Consider the following 11,607-nt stretch of genomic DNA (forward strand, 5'->3'; position numbering starts at 1 on the left):
TTAGGTTGCAAATATTCATTTTATATGTCTATTTTTTTGTTTTTAATCGTGCATATTTAGAAAACAATGTGTTGATGATGAGTGTTTGACTGCTAAATATCATGTCTAGCTAATAATCTTTGTTGTAATAACATTAAGGTTTGATACCCATTATCTGCACACTGTAGCACCGACCAATTGTACAAAAGGAAAGGTGGTTCTGGTTTCCATAAGATACACTAAAAGATGTGTTTGGTCTTTTATTACAAATAGGATGACGGGGAAATGGATGACATACCTGAGGAAACGAGGAACTTCCTGCTGGAGTGGCTGAAGGGACGGCCTGGGGAGGTGAGTACCCAGCTTACTCTTGAGCCTGAAGGGCGTGTCCTGGCAGCAGGCTCGGACGGGCAGATTGGTGGGCACAAAAGATGTGGCAATTTTTCTATGGCTTTGTGTCGGTGGTCCAGTGGTGAAACATTTTGGTCACCATAAATGGGTTATTTAAGAGGTTATGTAGGGCCACTGAGCCTGCTGCCAGGGGATGCACTTGCAGGAATGTACTCAAAGCCACTTCATATGAACAAAATGTATACAACGAACTGCTTTACATTATCAATTTTTTTTAACACTTGGGCTCATACTGCTGCTAGGCTTTCTTGATGGGTCCTGGTGGTTGGCCACAGCCTGTTAGTGTTGTGGGGAAGTATTTAATCGTGGTGCAAAGCTGGGCTCATACTGCCCCATGGATCTTCACTTGATATTCTTGAGAGAGTTTTGGTAAAGTTTGGGCTGATGGGTGTTCATCAGGACAGCACAACAATAGGAGATAGAAGTGTTCCTGTGCAGTATGTGTTTGTCCCAGAACTTTATCTCTCTTATTTCCTTTTGTAACTTGGTAAGAGGTGTTCATTGGTGTCTTTCGTGATCACTGTGTGGCTGTGTAGCATTGAGGAAGGTATTTGTCCTGCAGTAGACTAACAATTGCTGCTGCTCCTGCTGTGTAACTGAGGTTCAGTGATCAATTCTTTCATAACCAAAAATTGTTGAATTGATGTATTTCCTTTCATAGCAACTGTACGTGTTAAACATTTCTGAAACTCGTTATTGGCTAAGGGGATGTGGTGTTTGGGCTTGTGCTGTGGGGTAGTGTCTTTGCTGCCTAGCTGTATATTCAGTACAAAAGGGAAACAACTGTACCAATTTATTTTACCAAACTGTTTGCGTGTAACTTATCTTTGTAAAGATAGATCTAGTATTGGTGAATTGTCTTTCTCTTCTGGGTGACTTTGTTGTTATTTGACATAAGTATGATTTTATCTCTTGAATTATTATGAAAGAAAGGAATCACTCAGACGATTGTGTGTGTGTGTGTGTGTGTGTGTGTGTGTGTGTGTGTGTGTCCATTGTAGGAGTTGCTGCTGGGTGGAAAGCTACAAGTAAATTTGGTAGCATTGGTTGTTCTATGTTCATAAGGTCCAAAGGAAGTTTTTTTTTTAAGCTATATTTCTGCCTATATATATATATATATATATATATATATATATATATATATATATATATATATATATATATATATATATATATATATATATATATATATATATATATATATATATATATATATATATATATATATATATATATATATATATATATATATATATATATATATATATATATATATATATATATATAATTCCAACGAAGGGAATGTGAGCATCCCATTTGAACGGTAACATGAGACAGCGAAGGTGGTGAAGGAGGTGGTTAGCGGTGGTCTGGGTGGGTGGCGGGGGCGGGGGCGTGATATTACAGGGTTACGAGGGCAGAGCAGCAGCGTCACCACTATTACTGAGAAGTCGGCCAGGGCTGGAGGTGACGTCAGGCCTCCGTCTAGTCACTAAGAAAACTGCGCCTACCATTTTTTACACTGCCACACACAGACAGCCTTGGGGAGCGTCAGGGAAGGGAAGTCACACAGCGGATTAGCTCTGTAAGGCTAATGGAAGGGAACAGGTGGTGGATAAACGCGCAGGCTTCTGTCTTACGTTCTTTTCTGTTTTCTTTTTTCTTTTTTTTACGGCTGTCCGACTGGCTTTTATTTACCGAACTTTTTTTTTAGCTAATTTAGAGGATCGATAGTTATTCCCTCCCAAACTGAACCCCAAAAATGTTTCCTTACTAATACTATAATGGGACTTACTATTACAATGGGGCTTAATGGGGTGTCGTAGTGAGGCGAGGCTACTATTGTGTTCTGAAGTTGTTATTTTGGGGGCTCGTTAAACGTCTCCGCGCAGTCGTATAATCAATGTGTCTACTCCCCTGACTAAATCAAGGCCTTAATTTTTTTGGCACTTGTCCCCAACCATTGTATCTTTTTAGTTTCCTGGTGCTACTTACACATGTATCCTTAGTTGTATAATCACACTCTGTACTGCCTGGGGGTTGGGATGGCATGCTCCTCCCTTCTCCTTTGTTGTTTACCTGCAACAATAAACTATCAATCAATATCAATCAGAATTACCTTTATTTCTTGAGTGGGCGCTGCTGCTATTGTTACCACTGCCGCCACTGTCTCCTATTTCTTTTCTTATGAGGCAGCATGGCGGTAGTGGAGGTGACGACCGAGAAGGCATTATCATTATTACTATTTTTATTATTATTCTTATACCTGTTCTTCTTTTTCTTCTTCTTCTTCTTATTATTTTTCTTCTTCTTCTTCTTATTATTATTATTATTGAGATCCATTCTTCTTTTTCTTCTTCTTTTTCTTGTTGTTGTTGCTGTTGTTGTTGTTGTTGTTGTTGTTGTTGTTCTTCTTCTTCTTCTTCTTCTTCTTCTTCTTCTTCTTCTTCTTCTTCTTCTTATTATTATTATTATTATTATTATTATTATTATTATTATTATTATAGGCCTCAAAGCTGAATAATCGGGTTCTCGTGAGTGTTTATTTACATTCATGGTGTAGAAGCCTCGTCAAACTATCACTAGGCTTACTAAACTACCCATGGAAGTACCCACAACATCTACGAAAGCCTAATTAAGTGTGGGTGTGTGGGCCCCGACTGTATGAGAGATGGGCTTAGAATCGTTGTTTGTGTATTCCATGAGCTTAGATTCCTTCCTTAGTCGTGTTTTGTGGTGTCTGGGAGCATGGTTTTTAAGGCATTGTCTGGCAGCGAACAAGGAATGCTCCACTTGTTTACCATTACTCTCTCTCTCTCTCTCTCTCTCTCTCTCTCTCTCTCTCTCTCTATTTCTGATGGATTTAAAAGATAAGGAAGATATCAGCCTTACTCTAAGCTCGGTTGCCCTGCCCACCCGAGAGAGAGAGAGAGAGAGAGAGAGAGAGAGAGAGAGAGAGCGTTTATGTTTATAGGGCTCGGGACTACATTCGCATTCTCTTTACACACACACACACACACACACAAACACACACAAACACACACGCACACACAGACACAGAGAGAGAGAGAGAGAGAGAGAGCGCACAAGTGTTAACCCTCGCACAGTCGCTCGTTATCTCTCCTCGCAAGCTTAACTGACATTTGGTGATTTACTATAGCATTTTATTTACTATGGCAGTGTGCCCCGCCAAGACTTGCTGCCGCTGCTTCAAGGCTCTCTGTCCCCGGCCTTCCTTCCTTCCTCCACGCTGCCATGTAAGAGGGAGACATAAACAAACACTAAATATTCTGCAACGTATCTGGTTCCCATTACGATTATTTTCTAAGGCCACAGAGAATGTTAACCGGGTTTTCATGGGCGTCGGCCAATAGCTCCCCGCCAGTTAGTATTATTGTTCAAGACTCGGACAGGTATAGTTTGGCAGAGCTGGTAAAACTGACAAAGAACATAGGGAATGGTTAAGAAGGAGAATGCGTCCATATATAGAGCCAGTTATTAATACCCGCCACACTTTGAAATAACCACGCACACGCACAGTTTTGTAGCCCCGATAAAACGGATGAAGAAAGAAAACATAAGGAATGGTTAACACGGAAAATGGGTCTGCTATCAATACCCCTTCACCTTAAAATAACCACACACGCACGCACACAGTTTTGTAGCCCCGATAAAACGGATGAAGAAAGAGAACATAAGGAATGGTTAACACGGAAAATGGGTCTGTTATCAATACCCCTTCACCTTAAAATAACCACACACACATGCACACAGTTTTGTAGCCCCGATAAAACGGACGAAGAAAGAAAACATAAGGAATGGTTAACACGGAAAATGGGTCTGTTATCAATACCCCTTCACCTTAAAATAACCACACACACATGCACACAGTTTTGTAGCACCGTTGAAACATTACATCGGTCTCAGCGTCACGTGGTTGTCGTCGGCTGCGTGGAAAAAAAGGCCTCAACATCACCACCATCACCACCACCGCAGTCACCGAGGTCCATTAGTTAGTGTCGCCGCCCCGCCTCCCCGTCAGGTGTGGGGCGAGCCTCGAGCCAGCAGCAGCGTCGTGGCGGCCTGAAGACATCCTTTTTAATACCCCCGTGACTGACTGCCTGGTAATAGTCTCGTCTCCACCCCCTCACTAGGAGACCCTGGCTGCTATTTTTCTTCCTTGCTATGCGTTATCCAGACAGCTTTCTTGATTATGTGTTTTTTGGGGGGTGTGGCGTAAGACATTCCGTTAGTCTTGATTGTTGAAAGATAGAGATTGTTAGAGATTGTTGATGTGTAAAGAAATTAAAGACTGAGTTCTCGTGACTATTTATAGAAGACCTCACCATTACCACTAGTAGGCTAGTTGATTTCTGCTGCTGATACTACTATTACTATTGCTACTACTTCTGCTTCTACTTCTATTACGTCTACTTCTCATACTACTACTACTACTACTACTACTACTACTACTACTACTACTACTACTACTACTACTCAACCAATTAAAGCGGTGTTTCTTCAAGGTTCTTTAAGCAACGCAAAACACGAGTTGTATCGCGCGCTAGGCCTACGACAAAGCGTACCTGGCCTCTTCTATTTTTATTTTGTCTGAACCCCCCTCCCCTCGCCCCCCCCCCCAAAAAAAAAAAAAAGATTCAGTTAAGTCGTCGAAATTACTCTAACTTCCCTTGATTGCGTAACCCTCAAGTTGGTGTCGGTGTGTCTCCACTGGGAAATGGAAACAATCAATTTTCAACTCAAGGCAGCTTTCCCTCCCTCTCTCCCTCCTCCTTTTCTCCTCCTTCCTTCCTCCCTCTCCTCCCTCTCCTCCTCCTCCTCGTCATTAAAAAGTTGAAAAAAAAAAGTGACAGCCTCCAAAGTGAGATCAAAGCCATATTTTTCTTTAATTTCTCCTGACAAGCTCACAAGACACGCACAAACACACTCACAAAATCTTTCCGCACAGCCGGCCATTTCTCAACCTCGCGCGCGGTACCAACATTCCACAGAAAGAAGAAAAAAAGTAAAAGAAAACAAGAAAAAAAGCATTTACAGACACTTCCCTTTTTAGGTACTGCCCGCTAGGCTCTCTTGAGGGGCCTCTAGGACGACCCCAGCCCGTCAGTGGCGCAGGCGAATTTATTTATAGTGTCTGCCGTGATGGATGACTCTTGCTTGGCCCATACTCTCCCCGGTGCTCCAGTTGAACGAAGTCATTGAACTTAGGGTTGACTGAAGATCTGGGCAGCATGTGGGTAATCTTCCTCCACTTGGCGATAGTTGAAAATTGCCAGCGTCTTACGGTGGAACTCGAACCTAGGTACTCGGGATTACTACGTACGCACGCTGATCAGTCGGCCATCGCCTCCCCGTCCCTCCCCGTTTAGCCCTTCCCCTCTTCTCCCCTTTCCTCTTTTCCTACGTCCATCTTTCACTTCTCTTTTTATCTGTTTCTCCATTCTTCTTTCTGTTGTCTTCCTCCTTATCCTCATCCGTTTTCCCCTTCCCCTCTTCTCGAGTTGACATTGGCTTGCATGGTCCTCCCCCCCTCCCGCCTCACTGTCTCGCATTCCTCTGGCAAAAGTAAGATCGAGTTGATATATGAGCTTGCATGGTTCCTCTCTCCGCCCACCTCAACGTCTTGCAGTCTGCAGAAGTAAGATCAAGTTGACATTGGCTTGCGTGATTCTTCTTCCCGCCCGCCTCTCTGTCTTGCATTCCTCTGGCAGAAGTAAGTCATCCTCCTCACCCAGCCACGTGTGTTCGCCAGGACGAGAGTTAAGGTTGGTGTTATAAGACCCTTTTGCTTCACACATCAGCTATTTCTAAAGGTCAAAGAGGGGGTCAGTCGGGTTCTAATGAGTGTTTCTTTAGGTCCACGGTACAGAGGAAGGGTCAAACCACAACCAGGGTCATAAAACTACTACTGGAAATGCCCACAACTCCTGCGAAAGCCTTGTGAAATAGGTGTTCTTGGGTGACGAAATGTCTTGTAATGCGACTCTAACAATGCTCGTGACCGCCTGTTTGTGTGTGTCTTGTTGTCCTCCTTTCCTCGGGGTGACGACCTCTACACGTGGGCCGAAGCTGGGTTGTATATAGCCATCACTTGCTCGCTGTTTTTGCCTCGTCTCTTCTCACAAATAGTCGAGCTCGTCAGCGAAATAGACCCACCATTAGTGTTGGTGATAGATGCGCGGCTACCCGTGTGTGCAGCGGTGGAAAAATAATACACACGTGGAGATACATGGGAATAGTTAGCACACACACACACACACACACACACACACCACCACCACCAAAACACCACACCACACCGCGCCACACTACCCAACCCTACTCTACCTTACCTTACCTTACCTTACCTTACCTTACCTTACCTTACTTTCCCTTCCCTTACTTTCCCCTCCCTTCCTTTCCCTTCCTTTCCTTTCCTTTCCCTTCCCTTACTTTCTCTTCCCTTCCTTTCCTTTCCTTTCCCTTCCCTACCCTTCCCTACCCTATACCACACCACACCACACCACACCACATGACATGACACTGAAGCTGTACATAACCCCCGTGGACCTTAACCAGTACCAATCTGCCACATGTAGGAGGGCCGTTAGGGGTGTATGCGTTCCCCTTAAGTGTATTTACGCACGGCTACTAACCTATCTGTTAAGGCGCCAGAAGGGTAGATCAGGCGGTGGTCTCGTCCTGCTCTGGTTACTCTGAGACGCTACCCTTCCTCTCTTTCTTCGTCTCCAGCCGCTGCAAGAAATATAAGTCCATTTTTTTTACAGCAAGGAAGGCAACTCAAGGAATAAAAAAAAAAAAACCCCGCTAGGCCTGCTAACTATAGGGCCCGCCATATTATTAAACTCTTCGGAGCCTTCGTACATCTATTCAATAAGGCTCTCGCGGAAGTTATCTGTTGGGGGTTTCCATGGGTGGTTTCATGACCCTGGGCTGTAGCTTTGTAATTCTTCCGCGCTATGAATGGGAAAGGCGCTTATGACAACCCGACGTAGCTTCTCCCTGGCCTTAGAAATAGTCGTAATAAGAGATCGAAGCGTTTGATAGTACCATTTACGGAGATGCGATACTTCATCCCTCCCTGGTATAGTTCAAAGCACTAGTATATATCCTTCTCTATACCTCCCATAAGTCTTAGTTTGCTTCGTGCCTCCGTCTCCGGCAAGAGATATAGGATCATGACTCTATCCTTTTCTCGTATACTTCATAACGCTAGTATTTCTCTTTCTCTACTTCCCATATGCCTCATTTGACTTCGCACCTCCTTCTTCGTCGGACCAAAAGACAGATTATTCTTTATCCTCAAACGTATCAAGCTCCCATTACGACTATTTTCAAAGGCCACAGAGAAGATTAACCCGTCCGCTGCGATTGGCACGGATTTGGCTTTCACTGGTAGCCTGGTAACATCTATTCCCAGGTCTTTCTCTGCCTCTGTGGTGGATAGTGGAGTGTTTCCCATGTGGTATTGGTATGCTGGATATCCCCTCCCAAAGTGCAGGACTTTACATTTTTCTTCATTGAATAGCATCAGCCACTTTTTGTTCCGTTCCCGTAGCTTGGTGATGTCTTCTTGTAGGAAATCCGCAGTCAAGGGGCTAAGCAGGTTTTCGTGAGAGATTTTCCCGTTCAAGGTGCAGAAGTCGGGTACAACTAACGGGGTACTGGTCAGCGGCGTGCGTCCAGCCCTCGCCGTACATGTAGTGGCATTGCTGGTCCGCGCCATACGTCCTGTCGGGGAGGTCGGCGTGCAGGAAGGCGTTGTTGGCGTCGACTATCACTAGGCTCACAAAACAGTTCATGAAAATCCCAGCAACTTCTACGAGAGTCTTTTCAAACAGGCGTATACGGAGGTGCCGAGGCTTGAGAATACTGGCTTGGAGACGTATGACATTCCTCCCGTGGTTCGAGTTGATGACCATGCATACTTTTGGGCACCGTTGCCAAATTATCGTATTAACCACATATCGTATCTATTATTTTTATGCCTCAAACTCTCGTACCTACACAAGTAAGGTGAGAAATTCAAAGTTAGTGCTAAAACTGTTGAATATTGATGTTTTTCGTTCTTTGTTGTCATAGTTATCGGTCAGCAACGACGAAAATGAAATGCGATGAGTACGATAATTTGGCAACGCTGCTTTTGGGGTGGAGGAGCGGGGGGCGTGACAGGCAAGAGTGTTTTGACGTGCAGGGAGTAGCATCGAGCAGGAATGTATGTACGAGTATGGCAATAAGTAGCGGGCTGGGGCAGTAAGTAGCGGGCTGGGGCAATAAGTAGCGGGCTGGGGCAATAAGTAGCGGGCTGGGGCAGTAAGTAGCGGGCTGGGGCAGTAAGTAGCGGGCTGGGGCAGTAAGTAGCGGGCTGGGGCAGTGAGCAGCGGGCTGGGGCAGTAAGTAGCGGGCTGGGGCAGTAAGTAGGGGTCTGGGGCAATAAGTAGCGGGCTGGGGCAGTAAGTAGCGGGCTGGGGCAGTAAGTAACGGGCTGGGGCAGTAAGTAGCGGGCTGGGGCAATAAGTAGCGGGCTGGGGCAATAAGTAGCGGGCTGGGGCAGTAAGTAGCGGGCTGGGGCAATAAGTAGCGGGCTGGGGCAGTAAGTAGCGGGCTGGGGCAATAAGTAGCGGGCTGGGGCAGTAAGTAGCGGGCTGGGGCAGTAAGTAGCGGGCTGGGGCAGTAAGTAGCGGGCTGGGGCAGTAAGTAGCGGGCTGGGGCAGTAAGTAGCGGGCTGGGGCAGTAAGTAGCGGGCTGGGGCAATAAGTAGCGGGCTGGGGCAATAAGTAGCGGGCTGGGGCAGTAAGTAGCGGGCTGGGGCAATAAGTAGCGGGCTAGGGCAGTAAGTAGCGGGCTGGGGCAGTAAGGAGCGGGCTTTTTTTTCATTATTATTTTTTTTAAGCCCTTCAGCTCTGTCCTTTGCTGTAAAAAAGAAAAAAAATCCTTCTGCTGTTTTCTTACCCCATATCCTTTCATCTGCTTCTCCCCTCCCCTCTTCTCCCCATCTCCCTTTCCTATTCCTTCATTTTCCTCTTCTTTTCATTTGTTTTTTCATTCTGTTGCCGTTTTCTCCCCCTTTCTCCTTTCCTGTGTTTTCCCTTTTCCCTCTTCTTCATTCCATTTTTTCTGTCTTTTTTTCCTTGTTTTCATTTGTTGCGTCATTTTTCCTGCTTTCTTCTATCCATTATCATCTCATCTCTTCTCCTCTTCCTCTTTTCCCATCCTTTTTTTCAACGCCCTTCTGCCTCTTCTCTTTTCATTTGTTTCTCCATTCTTTTTGCTGTTTTCTTTCCCCTTATCCTCTCATCTGTTTTCCCTCCTCCCCTCTCGTTTCCCCATGCCCTTCTTCCTCTTTCCTTTTCATCTGTTTCCCATTGCCCTTATTATCCTCCCATTTTCTCTCCCCCTCTTTTCATCTGTTTACCATTCCCTCTTTTCCTCACAGCTTGTCTTCTCTCGCATCTACTCTTCATACTCCTTTCTACCTCATCATCCTCTCCACTGTTTCCCTTCTTGTCTCTTCTCTCGTCTGTACCGTGCCCAGGCGCCGGAGATAGCCATGTGAGAGTCTTCCCGTCTCTATTTGTACCCTCTACATCTTTTACCGTCACCCCAACGCATGCGTGGCTCCCCTACAGCCCATACCTGTCTCGCACTAATGGTTTATGAAATGTATGGATGATACGCGTCCAAGGGAGAGGGGTGGGTAAGAAGGAGGAGGAGGAGGAGGAAGAGAGGGAGGAGGAAGTGTCTACCCTGCGTGACTGAGAGAGGAGAAGGGTGAATAAAAGGAGTGGTGGGGCATAGGTAACGTTGGGTACCACTACAGAGGGGATGAGTAAGAAGAAGGAAGAGGAGGAGGAGGAGGAGGAGGAGGGAGTTTCTTGTGCCCTGCTTGATTGGGAGAGGAGGAGAAGGGTAGAGAAGGGATTGGTGTGGGGTATGTAACGTTTTTTTAGTCGTGGTTAAAGAGCTTTTAGAAGGGGAATGATATGAACTTTGAAAATTGAGGGGCTTTGGCAGATTAATATAGTGAACAGAGAAAGTGTTTTAGAACGTAGGAAATGTTAGCTGTGGTTGAAAGGCTTTTAGAAGGGGAATAATATGAGCTTGGAAAGGTGCGGGGCTTTGGGAGATTAATATAGTGAACAGAGAGAGTGTTTTAGAACGTAGGAAATGTTAGCTGTGGTTGAAGGTCTTTTAGAAGGGGAATAATATGAGCTTGAGAAGGTGAGGGGCTTTGGCAGATTAATATAGTGAACAGAAAGAGTGATTTAGAACGTAGGGAATGTTAGCTGTGGTTGAAAGGCTTTTAGAAGGGGAATAATATGAAATTGGAAAAGTGAGGGGCTTTGGGAGAGGAATATAGTGAACAGAGAGAGTGTTTTAGAACGTAGGAAATGTTAGCTGTGGTTGAAGGGCTTTAATATGAAATTGGAAAGGTGAGGGGAACAGAGAGAGTGTTTTAGAACGTAGGAAATGTTAGCTGTGGTTGAAGGGCTTTTAGAAGGGGAATAATATGAAATTGGAAAGGTGAGGGGCTTTGGGAGATTAATATAGTGAACAGAGAGAGTGTTTTAGAACGTAGGGAATGTTAGCTGTGGTTGAAGGGCTTTTAGAAGGGGAATAATATGAACTTGGGAAGGTGAGGGGCTTTGGCAGATTAATATAGTGAACAGAGAGAGTGATTTAGAACGTAGGGAGTGTTAGCTGTGGTTGAAGGGCTTTGAGCAGAAATAGAATGAACACTGGGATTTTCAGTAGGTAAAGGTCTTTGGATAGAGGAAGAGTGTTGACAGATGGAGTGTTTGCCGTGGTAGATTAACTTCGAGCAGAGAAACCGAAACAGGACGCAGGGTTACGGGTGGAAGGCAGCGCGCATGGTGGGTGGGGTGGGGGGTGAGGCTGAGGCGCATGACCTTGTACTATACGGAGGTTGAGCTATATTGGCGGGTTATGCTGTTGACGAGAGAATGCATCACACACACACACACACACACACACACACACACCACCGTTGCCAGATTATCGCACTCAGAGCCGCGTATTTACGGGTTTCTGGCCCATAACTGTTGCCAAGAAGTACCAATAATTAACCATTTAAATTATAACCATACATGAAGGTAGTTATTTGGGTGATGAAAGCAGTTTTTGGGTCGGAAATCGGCAAGCTTAAGAGGCAGAGTACGACAATCTGGCAACGTT

The 11,607-nt window shown here is 45.2% G+C and overlaps 1 protein-coding gene across 1 annotated transcript in view; it reads left to right on the forward strand.

Annotated features, from left to right (window-relative positions):
* Positions 1 to 252: 252 nt before the first annotated feature.
* LOC127005960 (liprin-beta-1-like) overlaps positions 253 to 11,607 on the forward strand; it is a 118,777-nt gene continuing 107,422 nt past the window's right edge. Inside the window, exon 1 of the mRNA XM_050875423.1 lies at positions 253 to 330. The gene's annotated coding sequence lies outside the window, so the exon portion shown is untranslated. The remainder of the gene's footprint in view (positions 331 to 11,607) is intronic.

This window comes from Eriocheir sinensis, chromosome 31 (genome assembly GCF_024679095.1).
Source record: "Eriocheir sinensis breed Jianghai 21 chromosome 31, ASM2467909v1, whole genome shotgun sequence".
Taxonomy (NCBI): domain Eukaryota; kingdom Metazoa; phylum Arthropoda; class Malacostraca; order Decapoda; family Varunidae; genus Eriocheir; species Eriocheir sinensis.